General features: G+C 42.7%; 1 protein-coding gene across 1 annotated transcript in view; it reads right to left on the bottom strand.

The window, feature by feature from the left end:
• The window catches only part of PELO (pelota mRNA surveillance and ribosome rescue factor), a 368,678-nt gene that overhangs the window by 157,447 nt on the left and 196,962 nt on the right, over positions 1–14,269 (bottom strand).

The following is a 14,269-nucleotide window of genomic DNA, read 5'->3' on the forward strand; positions in this document are numbered from 1 at the left end:
TCACTATGCAATTACGGGAAGCACGCGGGGCACTGATAGGTTGCACAAATGAAGATAACAGACAGGCATATATGGAGTGTAGGAAAAACATACAGGCTTTGTTGGATGAAGGTGCGATGTATAATATTAAATTGTACAAATATAAATTACAACAATGGGGTAATAAAACAGGTAAAATGTTGGCGTCTCTTGTAAATCAGAGGTCAACGAGGAAATATATAAGCAAAATAAAAAATGAACAAGGGAGATTATGTGCCACGACAGCAGAAATCCAAGGGGAATTTGAACAGTTCTTTACGTCCTTGTATGAAGAGGGATCCTTTCCAGAAGATAGATACAGAAATTTCCTTGAAGGGGTGGGGTTGGCCAGGATGTCGGTAGAGCAGCAGCAGATGTTGAATGCCCCAATTCAGGGGAAGGAGGTACAAAATATCATTAAACGATTAACCCTGGCAAAAGCACCAGGCCCAGACGGTATGGGAGGGGAATATTACAAAATCCTTCAAGATATGATAGTGGGACCGTTCATTGCAATGTGTGAAGATATTAGAGAAGCGGGTAACATGGGATCGGTGCTAAACCATGCACATATAGTGGTACTCCCCAAGCCAGGAAGAGATGGAGAATTGGTGAGTTCCTATAGGCCAATTTCATTGCTGAACCAGGACGTGAAGATACTAGCGGCAGTCCTTGCAGCCCGCCTGGGGAGTGTGGTGCCCTGTTTGGTACACTCTGACCAGGTCGGATTTGTGAAGGGAAGGTATGCATCGGCTAATATCTTAAAAGTATGTAGAGTTCTAATGGAGGGGAAGGGAAGGAGAGGAGATGCCATTTTGGCCAGCCTGGATGCTGAGAAAGCCTTTGATAAGGTGATTTGGAAATATATGTTCTGGATCTTGGGGCGTTTCGGCATCCGGGGGGAATTCATGGATTGGATTACGGCGCTATATAGCTCCCCGACGGCTCAAATACTAATAAACGACTCACTATCGGGCGAAATTGCTTTGGGAAGGGGGACTCGGCAGGGGTGCCCTTTGTCGCCTTTATTATTTATACTAACTTTAGAGCCACTGGCAGCTAAAATAAGACAGGAAGCAAGCTTGAAAGGGATAAGAGTGGGGGGAGAAGAACATAAAATAAATCTGTTTGCAGATGATATGCTCCTACTAATAGATGATGCAACTGAAGTTTTACCATTAGTAATGCAGATTATTCGTGAGTTCGGGGCCTTCTCTGGTCTTATAATAAATTTTGAAAAGTCAGAGGCATTGGCGGTTAATAATGAGTGTCAATGTTTCGAATCACGGAACTTTCCACTACGACGGGCACAAAAAGGTATCAAATATCTTGGGGTATACCTCAGCGCAGATAAGGCCTGGGTATATAAAAGGAATCTAGTTGATCGTATAGAAGAGATAAAACAACTGTGTAAAAAGTGGAAGGAATTCCCAGTAAATTTCATGGGTAGGATTGCACTCACAAAGATGGTGCTATTGCCTAAGTTACTGTACCCAATGCAAATGCTGCCACTATGGGTGGGAAGAGCAGAAGAGAAGCAATATAAGAGCATAGTGAGCGCCTTCATTTGGCATTCCAAACGCCCAAGGATAGCATTCACTAAACTGATACACGGCAAAGCACAGGGAGGGCTTCGACTCCCAGATCTGAGGAGATATAATGTGGCGTCGTTAATGTGATGGATACATGAGCTGATATCAGGAGAGGGACATTATGCACTCACGGGTTTTTGGGAGAGTTGGTGCAGTCCAAATGATCCCTTCACAATACTAGAGTCCTGGGCAGTGCGGGGAGCTAGGAAAATAGTGGGGAACCCCTATGTGGCTGCTCTACAAAGGGCATGGAGATGGTGGAGGGGTCACGGAGAGGCGGGCAAAGGGGTCAGTCCATTCATGCCATTAGTGGGAAACATGGCCTTCCCAGCAGGACAGGGTGTGTCGATATTTGGGAGTTGGCGAGACAAGGGATGTAGATTTATAGGACAATTCCGGAAAGAGGGAGATGACACCTTTCCAACCTTTGATACGGTAAAACATGAACTGCAGATAGCTGGCTCACAATTTTTCGCCTATTTGCAAGCTCGAAACTATGTGTTAAGTGAAGAACGTAGGACTCGGTCAATAGCTCGTTTCACTAAATTAGACCTAATGTTTATGCAGACTAGCCCACTCAGTAACGGGTTGTCAAGGTGGCATCAAGTGATCAGAGATCATAAAAAAGCGCCTCATATGTCACATTTAGCAGAGGAATGGAGTAGAGACACAGTAGAAGAGGTCACAGTAGAACGATTGGGGGCAGTATTTCGAAGTCTGGGGAAGATAACACCAAATGCATCACTACAAGACATTCAATACAGGATTCTATACAGGGTGCATATCACTAAAGCAAGAGGAAAGATACTGGGGATGTGGGAAGAGGATAAGTGCAATAAATGTAGGAGGACTGTGGGCACATTTTTACATTCCTTTATGGAGTGCCCCTCATTACATGAGTTCTGGACAAAGGCACTGCAATTGCTGGAAGAGATACTGCAACGTACAGTGGAATGGCAGTATTCTGTCACCTTGATGGGATGTGGGGAGTCACTCCAAAAGCAGGGACTGGGTGCGGCCCAGTCCAAATTTTTATTACTAGCAATGATAATTTTGAAGAAGTGCATATTAAGGATGTGGGTTGATGAAAACCCCCCGGACCTGGAGTTGTGGAAGTCATATATGGTAGAAATGGGAAGCTGGGTAAACATGACATATAAATCTGCTAATGCTCTCAGACTTCGCCAATACCGCGATCTTTGGGGAAGAGCTCAGGCTCGGTTCTCACAACACTGCTCTAAGCCTGAACAGTAGAAAATATGTGTAGTTTGGGAAACTCACAGAGGAGGGGTGAGGGGGAGGGGTGAGGGGGAGGGGAGGGGGTTGGGAGGGGAGGGGGGTAACAGGGAGAAAAGGGATAAGAACTAAAAGATGTGGAGATCAGATGGATTTAGAGTTATTACAAGTTGATGTATAAAGAGTGTTATTATATATATTTGTATAGATTTTGTTTTGACGGTGATATAAGCTGTATGGTCACTGACTCTTCACGTAATAAAAATATTTTCAAAAAAAAAAAAAAAGAATGTTAGGTATTATTAGGAAAGGAATGGAAAACAAAAATAAGGATGTTATAATGCCTTTGTATCGCTCCATGGTGCGACCGCACCTCAAATATTGTGTCAATTCTGGTCGCTGCATATCAAAAAAGATATAGTGTAATTAGAAAAGGTGCAGAGAAGGGTGACGAAAATGATAAAGGGGATGGGACGACTTCCCTATGAGGAAAGGCTAAAGTGGCTAGGGCTCTTCAGTTTGGAGAAAAGGCGGCTAGGGGGAGATATGATAGAGGTCTATAAAATAATGAGTGGAGTTGAACGGGTAGATGTGAAGCGTCTGTTCACGCTTTCCAAAAATACTAGGACTAGGGGGCATGCGATGAAGCTACAATGTAGTAAATTTTAAAAAAATCTGAGAAAATATTTCTTCACTCAACGTGTAATTAAACTCTGGAATTCGTTGCCAGAGAATGTGGTAAAGGCGCTTAGCTTAGTGGAATTTAAAAAAGGTTTGGACGGCTTCCTAAAGGAAAAGTCCATAGACCGTTATCAAATGGAGAAAATCCACTATTTCTGGGATAAGCAGTATAAAATGTTTTGTACATTTTTGGGATCTTGCCGGGTATTTGTGACCTGGATTGGCCACTGTTGGAAACAGGATGCTGGGCTCGATGGACCTTTGGTCTTTCCCAGTATGGCAATACTTTTGTACTTGGGTTTCAGGACAGCCATGATACTGTTTCCAGGGTTGCCAGGTGGAAAATTTTTTTCTAGCCCAATCCAGCCCAAAAACCAGCCCAAAACCCGCCCAAACACAAACCCCGCCCCTGACACCCCCACCCCCGCGTCATCACGCCCGCCCCCGCCGTCACCGGCCCCGCCCCCGCCGTCACCGGCCCCGCCTCCCACGTCACCGGCCCCGCCTCCCCCGTCATCGGCCCCGCCTCCCCTGTCATCGGCCCCGCCTCCACGTCATCGGCCCCGCCTCCCACGTCATCGCCCAAAGCGTCACTAACCCCGCCCAAAAAACGTCACTAACCCCGCCCCCCCGCGGCCGAAAAAGGCAAAAAGCCGCCCAAAAAAACGCACAGAAACCCAAAAAGCCGCCCAAAAAACCGCAACCCGCCGCGGGCAAAAATTTCCCGCGGCGGGTCGCGGAAAACCGCCCAATTGGGCGGTAAAACCGCCCACCTGGCAACACTGACTGTTTCCCATAGGAGGTTCATGAGTAGACTGGGAGTGGGTCTCAATGAAGTGAACTGGATTAGAAACTGTTGACCAACAGATGTCTGAAAGCAGCAGTAGTAAATGGAATTCACTCAGAAGAGATCAAACAAAATAAAACATGGAAAAGAAAATAAGATGATACCTTTTTTATTGGACATAACTTAATACATTTCTTGATTAGCTTTCGAAGGTTGCCCTTCTTCGTCAGATCGGAAATAAGCAAATGTGCTAGCTGACAGTGTATATAAGTGAAAACATTAAAGCATTACTATGACAGTCTGACAGGGTGGGAGGATGGGGGTGGGTAGGAGGTATGCATGGGGACATCAAAGCATATCATTGATATTCTAACAGGATGGGTGTGGATAGGTGAGGGGTGGGGTGATCAACAGAGACATACAGCTTTATGGTTTATAATGGGCTAGGAACCCCAGATCCTTGTTAAGTCCTTTCTATCCACACCCATCCTGTTAGAATATCAATGATATGCTTTGATGTCCCCATGCATACCTCCTACCCACCCCCATCCTCCCACCCTGTCAGACTGTCATAGTAATGCTTGAATGTTTTCACTTATATACACTGTCAGCTAGCACATTTGCTTATTTCCGATCTGACGAAGAAGGGCAACCTTCGAAAGCTAATCAAGAAATGTATTAAGTTATGTCCAATAAAAAAGGTATCATCTTATTTTCTTTTCCATGATTTATTTTGTTTGATTTCTATTGATAACCTTAAGAGTGGACTAACATGGCTACCACACTCCTCTACTCAGAAGAGAGAAAGGGAAATAATGAAGTACCTTAAAAATTGGTCCTGGGGCTGGTTCTGTTTAATATCTTTGTGAACAATATTTGCAGAGGGTTCAGAAAGAAAGGTTTGCCTTTCTGTAGATGACATGAAGAGATGCAACAGAGTGAACATCTTAGAGGGAGTAGACATTATGGGAAACCGGGATCGATTCTCACTGCAGCTTCCTGTGACCCTGGGCAGATCACTTAACCAGTGGCGTACCTAGGGTAGTTGACACCCGGGGCCGGTCATTTTTTTAACACCCCCCCCTCCCAAATCCAGTACTAGGCATACCGAGAATACAAAACATTCAGGACCTATAGAGCGATTCTACCATACCATAAGCAGTAATTTGTACGAGTCACACAAGGAAAAGGAAAGCATCTTAAACACTACAGTGAGCACTAGAACATCAATTCACGTATTGTAAAACGAAGACAGACAGATTAGTACAGATCGTGGATCCTGCAGTCAATGCCAACCGAAAGCCATGTCATTTTCACAAACACAGATACACCCTAATCCACTATAGAATAAGTAATCTATTTAGACAAAAATTAAACTGAACCCCCAATGCCAGACTCTGCATACAATGCAACACCACAGAAACAGAAACTGTCCCCTAGTACTGTGCAAAATATAAAGACAGCAGATGTAAAAAAACTAACACCAATCATCACTTTACAAATTAATAAATAGAAATAAAACAAATACAGAAAATAAAATAATACCATTTTATTGGACTAATACATTTAGCTTCCAGAGGCCAAAATCTCTTTCCTCAGGTCAATACAGTATAGTGCTGTTACAGTATCCTATCCTGACCTGAGGAAGGGGGTTTTGTTCTCTGAAAGTTAAGTCAAAATGTATTAAAATTAGTCCAATAAAAAGATTACCTTATTTACATGTTAAAGCAAAAAAATAAAAAAAATGTATTTTATTTACAGTTTGTTGTCTCTGGTTTCTGCTTTCCTCATCTTCTTTTCACAGTCTTCCTTCCATCCAGCATCTGTCTTCGCTCTCTCTCTCTGCCCTCCAGTGTCTGCCCTCTCTAATGTCCCTTCCATCCACTGTCTGCCCTCTCTCTCTGCCCCTTCCATCCACCATCTGCCCCAGTCTGCCATCTCTCTCTCTCCCCCTTCCATCAACATCTTCCCTCTCTCTCTCCCTTCCATCCACATCTGCCCTCTATCTCTGCCCCTTCCATCCACCATTTAACCCCAGTCTGCCCTCTTTCTCTCTCCCCCATCCACCCACCATCTGCCCTTTCTCTCTGCCCCTTCAATCCGTCTGCCCTCCCTCTCCCATCCATCCAAGGTCTGCCCTCCCTCACACTCCCCACTTCCATCCAGGGTCTGTCCCCTCTCTCTCTGCCCCCTCTTTTCAGCCCCCTTATTCCACCTGCCCCTAGTTCCAGCCCCAGCCCACATCTCCCACCTGCCCCCCTTTTCAGCCCCACTATCCCACCAGTCCCCAGCCCTTTTCTCCCATCAGTCCCGAGCTTCAGCCCCAGCCAGTTCTCCCTGTCCCCTTTAAAGCCCCCAGTTTCAGCCCCTGCCCCATTTCAGCCCCAGTTCCAGTACTAGCCCCCTTATCCCAAATACCCTCCTTTTCAGCCCCCAGTTCCAGCCCCATTCATCCACCACATGCCTTGCATCCCCCCTTTTCAGTCCCAGACCCATTCTCCCACCTGCCCCAGGCATGGACCCATTTTCCCTCCTGCCCCCTTGTCAGACCCCAGTTCCAGCTTCAGACCCCTTCTCCCATCTGAGCACTCCCCTCCCCAATCCCCTTCTCCCCTCTGAGCTCCCCCACCCTCCCCAATCCCCTTGTCCCCTATGAGCACCCCCACCCTCCCCAATCCCCTTCTCCCCTATGACCACCCCCACCCTTCCCAATCCCCTTCTTCCCTCTGAGCACCCTCACCCTCCCCAATCCCCTTCTCCCCTCTGAGCACCCTCACCTTCCCCAATCCCCTTCTCCCCTCTAAGCACCCTCACCAATCCCCTTCTCCCCTCTGAGCCCCCTCTCCCATCTGGGCCCCCCCCCTCCGTCGAGAGCCCTGAGCCCTCTTCATCCTAAAGCCACCACCCTGCTTTTGTTTTTAAAAAATCCGTGCAGCGATGCAGGCAGCGCCTCACGTCTGCCCTGCATGAACTGAAAAGAGAAAATCGCTTCTGGCGTCGGGCCTTCCCTCGCTTGTTGTCCCGCCCTCTTTTGAGGTAACTTCCATCGGCGATCGCTGCACAGATTTAAAAAAAAAAAAAAGCTGTCGGCTCTCGCGGAGCACCCCCCACCCGCTGACACCCCCCTTGGTACGCCACTGCACTTAACCCTCCCATTGTTCCAGGTACAAAAACTTAGATTATGAGCTAAATAAGGCCAGAGAAACTACCTGTATATAAAATGTAAACCGCTTTGATTGTAAGCACAGAAAGGAGGTATAATCAAATCCCATTCCCTATCTTACATTATGAGAAGTGATCTACAAAAACTGGAAGACTGGTGAATGTTTGGAAGTTAAGCTTTAATGTGAAGAGACAGAGTGACATTTGGGTGTAGAAATACAAAAATAGCTCTCTGCAAATATTGAAAAGAGGCTGATGTACACTGACCAGGACAGTGATAGTGTCTGATGATCTCAAGGTAGTTAAGCAATGCAATAACAGTGACTAAAGCCACATAGATACTGAGCTGCACAGAAATGAGGCATAACCAGTAGTAAGAAAGGTGATGATGCCCTTGTACAAGTCACTGATGAGGCCTCACTTGGAATATTGTTTAGTTTTGGAGACTGCATTTCAGTAAGGATATAAAGGGAATAGAGGTGGTCTAGAAAAAAGTAACCAAAATGGTGTACGGTTTACACCAGAAGACATATGAAGAGAGACTTCTTGGCCCTTTCCATAAATATAGTCACATATATCCATTTGGGCTTCCAGTGTTAACACAATGGATATGCATTAGACAGATTTGCATACAAGAGGCCTCCACAACACACATCTCATACATATTCATTGTGGATATCCTAAACCCAACTGGCTAAATGTACCTTCAGTAGAGTGTTCAAAAGCACTGCCCTAGAGAAACATGGGAAATGTGATACAGATTTTTAAATACTTGAAAGGTATTAATGCTCAAAAAACAAACCTTTCCCAAAGGAAAGGAAGCTGCACAAAATTTCAAGTTTATTTAGTTTTGATATACTGCCTTATTGTCACGTCTGGGAAAGTGAGCCCTTGTGCCCTGGCTGAGCACGGCGAAGATGGAGCAGCACCGCGCTCGGTCAGGCAGCCAGACAACCCCTAGCTTCACCTGGGAAGCGACCGCCGTTCCCTGGGAGTTGAGCCCCCAGGTGCAGGCAGCCACCAGGACTTCCGGAACCAGCGGGGTGTGAACGGCCACCAACCAGACAGGCGGGAAAGCTGACACAGTCCAGGAGCCAGGGAGGCAGCAACACAGCAGAGTAGTCAGGAGTCAGTCCAAAGTCTGGGCAGGCAGCAATACAGCAGAGTAGTCAGGAATCAGTCCAAAGTCTGGGCAGGCAGCATTACAGCAGAGTAGTCAGAAAACAATCCAAGGGTCAAAACACAGGATCATAAGCTAACCGGCAGAAGAACACAGACGAGGACCGCGACCTCTACAGCAATAGAAGCCGAAGCATGGAAGGACTGGTGGCAGGGCTTTAAATAGTGCAGGAATTAGGCTCAAACATGTGCAGCTGTTCCAAGATGGCTGCCTCCATCAGAGGAGATGTCTTACGCCCAAATATGGGCTTCCTTCCTGAAGCCGCCCAACTCCAAGATGGCTGCCACATCCTTGAATGCCCATACCCTGTGCAAGCAGGGTGTACACCTGGAGAAGTGTAACAGAGTGTAACACTTATAGACAAACTATCCAAGTGCTTTACAATATAATTATAATACAGTTGTTAAGGTAATATAATTGAAATGAAGGTGAACTACAATTCAGACAGTAAAGTAAAAGACATTCTGCTGCAGCATTCCCAGACCCCAAAGCATTAACGATTCACCCCTCAACAATCAAATGCCCATATAAAAAGAAATGTTTAAGAGCAGATTTTAAGATGAGATTTTTAAGTGAAAGAATAAAGGGAATCCGTTCCACAGTGTGGAGCCTGTGACACTAAGGGCTCCTTTCACAAAGTCGCAGTAGTGATTCCCATGCAGCAAATACGATGAAGCCCATAGGAATTGAATGGGCTTTGTCGCATTTGAGGCGCCAGGAATCACTACCGTGGCTTTGTAAAAGGAGCCCTAAATATGGAATCCCTAAAAATACCCAGAAAAACACTACAGAATGATGGAATAACTAAAAAACATGACAAATGATGGGACAAGCAAAGAGTGAATGAGGTACAGTATGGGATTAAATATCTGGAAAGAAAGAGAAGCTAAGTAGTACGTTTTGTTTACTTGGGTCAATATCTTATAAATAAGAGAATCGATAGGTAACCTACGTTCCACTTTTAAAAGTGGGCAGTTGATACAATTTACAGTTCAAACAGAAGTTCGATAATACACCACCATGCATTAATAAATAAAAAAAAGTGAAAGAAAAAAGCATTTATACAAAACAAAGAATATAACAGAGTAGTACTACCCTTGAACTAGAATAGATTTAAAAAATCATGCCCTACAACTTGAAGGACAACAAAGCCATTTACATTAAATATAAATTAATATGGGTCACAACAGCATTTATGGGTCAAATCATAAAATAAATACATACATAAAAATCAATAAAGAGGACAAGTGAAGATGAAGAACCCTGGAGGCTTAACAGACAATAAGGTGCACGTAGACCACAGGGAACCAACAACTCGGGGTGCAGCAAATCAAATCAACAGTGAAGTGGCCCTCAGATGAAACGACTGGAGGCAAGGATAGTAGAGGCCAAGTGGAGGAGTAGCCTAGTGGCTAGTGGGAACTGAGTTTGATTCCCACTGAAGCTCCTTGTGACTCTGGGCAAGTCCACTTAACCCTCCATTGTCCCAGGTACAAATAAGTACCTGTATATAATATGTAAACCACTTTGAATGTAGTTGGAAAAACCACAGAAAGGCGGTATATAAGTTCCACTCCCTTCCCTTCATTTGAAGACCCAACTCAGCCCGTGTTTCTAGGCGTTTGTGCGCAAATGCAGTGGTAGTAGAAACATGATACCATAAAGGGGTTTGGATAGAGCAAAGTTCTATAGGCTTTTCTCTGGGCTTTTGATGAATCACAGTACTTGCATGCAAATGCCTAGAGAGTATGCACATAGCAAGAGTGAGAGTCTGTGAAAGTCTGGCACCATTTTTGTGTTAAAAGTGTAATAGATCTGTGTGTCTGTTTACTCTTATACTGCGCTATCTTCAAGATACATTTTGTCATGGTGAGGCCGATATTTTTTCTATATTTATTTCAACAATGGTCATCTATTTTGAATAACATCTTCCTTAGCCCTAGTAACCGTACTTTAAGTATGATAACTGTGCATAGTAACCATGTCCATTGATTAAACTGGATCTATGCCCATGTTATAAAACAGGCACACAGTGAACAATAAGCAGATGTTTGGCATGTGTTTGTGTCGTATACCTATATCGGGTTCGTGGGTCCTACTATTCTGACTCATGTTAGTCTCTTAATGCACAATGTGATCATTTTAAATAAGTTAATTAGCCGTTTGAAGCTTTACTTTTAGTACTACACTTGTAACTTCTTATAAATTGATGTGGTTGATACTGCCAATGCGATGCTTCTTAAACGCTGTTTTACCAAAGATAGGGTTCAATGCGGTGTACAGTATATAAATACACTAACAATGTAGCACATTACAATATCTAACAAAATCAATAAAATAACTGTTTTTAATAACTTACGGTATTTCAAATAATTTTGTTCTACCCAACTACTGGGAGAGAATTCCATTCAGGAATAATAACCAAAAAATAGTATTAATTATCCTTAAAAAGTGCATTTTTCTAAAACAAGGGGAACGTAAAATTAGCTGATCCAGTAATCGGGGAAAGTGACCAAATAATGTACCATGTCTATTAATAAACAAGAAGTAGAACCGTACACAATTTGAAACAGCAGACAAAATGCCTTAAAAAGGGTATCTTTACTAAGGCGCGTTAGCGTTTTTAATGTGCCTTTAAAGTTAAGGCATGTTAAACACTAACGCGCCCATACATTCCTATGAGTGCGTTAGCATTTAATGTGTGTCAACCATTAACGCGCATTAAAAATGCTAACATGCCTACAGCGCATCTCAGTTAAGTTCTTTTATTTTTATTCAGCACTCAGAACTAAACTTGTATGCCAGTAAGCTGAGTAAGCCAAAACACGGGCCGTGTTGGGTCTTCAAATGTGAAGTCTTGGCTTCTACTACCCTCTCCTCCAGCCACTGTTTCATCTGAGGGCCACTTCACTGTTGATTTGGTTAATGGACATAAGGCATTATACAAATCTCTAAATAAGACAGGAGGGACCACAAAGAACAATACAATTTATTGTATCACTTACACAATGGAGATCAGATTCCATAGGAGGCCATGCCAGCTGATACATTGTATATGGTGTTCTATCTACATTAGCAGCACCGGGAATACCTTGGCCTCTGACCATACTGTTTGTCACCATAATGTTTCAAGATCCAGAGACAGCAAGACACTATTTTTGTGTGAGGGGGGAAGATCTCTTGCAGGATGGCAAAGGGATCCAGGCATTTCTATATTTTGTTGACAACCCCATAGGTGCCATCCTCTCAGTAATTTAAAAAGAAAAAAATAACAAAAAAAACAGCTTGCTTTGTCTACTCAGATAGCTGATAGGCCTCTTTTCAAGCTCTGATGTCCCAGCTTCTTCTTCCTTACCCTAGTGGCATGTCCCCAGTTGTTAATTCTACCCTCACCTCTACAGTCCATGAAGGGCCACAGATGTCACAGACTCTTTTCCCATTGGCCCATGCAGAGACATTCACATCTCCATCTTTTTGTTGGCTACTGACATGAATGCCTTATCTGATGACCACATTGTTTTGAACCTTGCTATTCCTTGGCAGGGCTGCCTTTCTCTGGCAGTCCTATTGCTGTGTACATATACATACACATATCACTTTAGATACCATATACAGAGCAGTGGTTAAAAAATGGTCCTGTGACCCCTGAAGCAGGTGGCTAGACTGCCAAACACGGAGCCTTGTCGGGTCTTACTTTGGTGCCTTAATAAAGGCTTTTCATCTGCTACTCCCATCTTTAGAGACTGGTGAGTCACCCTCTACTCTGTGTAGTATCTTGTTTCTTAGAGATATATCCCTGTTTTCCTTGTGCTTCCTCTGCCAGTCATGCAAGCCACTGACGGTGACTCTCATTAGCCTGCAAATTTCATAGGCACCACTCCAATTTTTCTGATCTCCATGAGTTTGGTAGGCCCCTACTTAAATCATTATAAAATTTATTTGTAGGTTATACATTTTTAGATAATTTATTTTATATGCAATCATTTTAATTTTTAAATGTTAATTTTGAACTGTTTTGTCACTTTTGTTGGATTTGTATTTTAGTTTATTTATTTATATTTCAAATCTTATTCACAAGATAAATCTTGTACAAGAAACAAAGAGATAATATCTAGTACAACAAAAAGAAAATTCTAATAAAGCAAATAATCCTCTTTTCTTAGACCACAATTTAGAGGGGGGGGGGGGTCAATTAAGTTGAGGAGAACATACATCATATTAATTCAAAATAGGAAATAAGGCCTGGAATTAAACCACGGGTTATTTTAAATTATATTACTCAACAACTAGCCCCGAAAGTCATTTGGTAATTTTCTTTAAGTCTATAAAACTTTTCAGCTGGTCCAGTTCATAGAAAACATATTTGTTGTCCAAGTATTTTATCATACATTTGCATGGGTATGCCAGTAAAAAACTGGCCCCCAGTGCCTTAGTTTCTTCTTTCAATGCTAGAAACTTTCTCCGTTTCTCCTGAGTTGCTCTTGTAACATCCAGGTATATGCAAATTCGTGCACCCAAAAATTCTTTTAAAGCATTTTTAAAGTATAACTTCATTATTGAATTCAGGTCTTGCTCGAAGACTAGGGAAACCAACAAAGCAGAACGGGTTTGAATTTCAATTAAAGATTGCTCCAAAAATGCAGTCAAATTTTGTAGTCCGGAAGCTTGATGCACTTGATTCTCTGAGCTTCTCTTTTCCTCCTCTTTCCTTTTTTGCGGTATTGGAAGATAGTATATTTTATTTATCGGGGGGATATGATCAGAGGAGTAATTGAGAATATCAGACAAATATTTTTTAAACAGTTCAAGGGCACTCAGTTCTACCATTTTAGGAAAATTCAATATTCGAAGATTGAGCCGCCTGTTAAAATTTTCAACCTGATCAATTTTATTACGAATAATAATTTTGTCTTTAATCAGGCACTCAGTTGTAGTTTTAAGTGAACTTATTTCTTGTTGAAAAAATGTTTTCTGACTATCAGTATCTTGGGATTTGTATTTTAGTGATGTGCAGATTTTTATCTCAGGTTATGATGTCTGTTTTATGTTCTTATTGATTGGCTCTTGTATTTTATGTCTGACTGTTGCCTGGCTTGAGCAATTTCTTTTAGAAACATGGTCTAAAAACTGGGATATACCTATATCTATATATATATATCTATATATCTATATCTCTGTATCTATATCTATATATCCTGAATTTGAGCCAGGTCTTTCTAAAGGAGTGTTTGGTCAATGAGAGGCTCAAGATCTGAAGTCATTGAAAGTATCTCTTAGTGAAAAGACCAACAAATGCTTTAAGATTTAAAAACTTAAATTATCTAGGAAATTGTGAGCTTTACATCTTCCTGCAGGTTAAACATTATTTGAACTCTGTTCAAGGGATCAGCAATTACTGGTTTATACCAAATACATCTGAAAACTGCTTACACTCCATTTTCAAAGGATTTTCCATTTAAATTGCTTATCAAGCTCCCTCTATTATATAAACTGCTAGAGATTTGGATAATCTTGCAATGAAAAGGCACATGGTTACCAATATAGAAGTGTAGAATCATATCCTTTAGAAAGGATTTACTGAGCTTAAATAGCTGACAGAAAATATTCCCTTGA

This window comes from Microcaecilia unicolor, chromosome 7 (assembly GCF_901765095.1).
Source record: "Microcaecilia unicolor chromosome 7, aMicUni1.1, whole genome shotgun sequence".
NCBI lineage: Eukaryota > Metazoa > Chordata > Amphibia > Gymnophiona > Siphonopidae > Microcaecilia > Microcaecilia unicolor.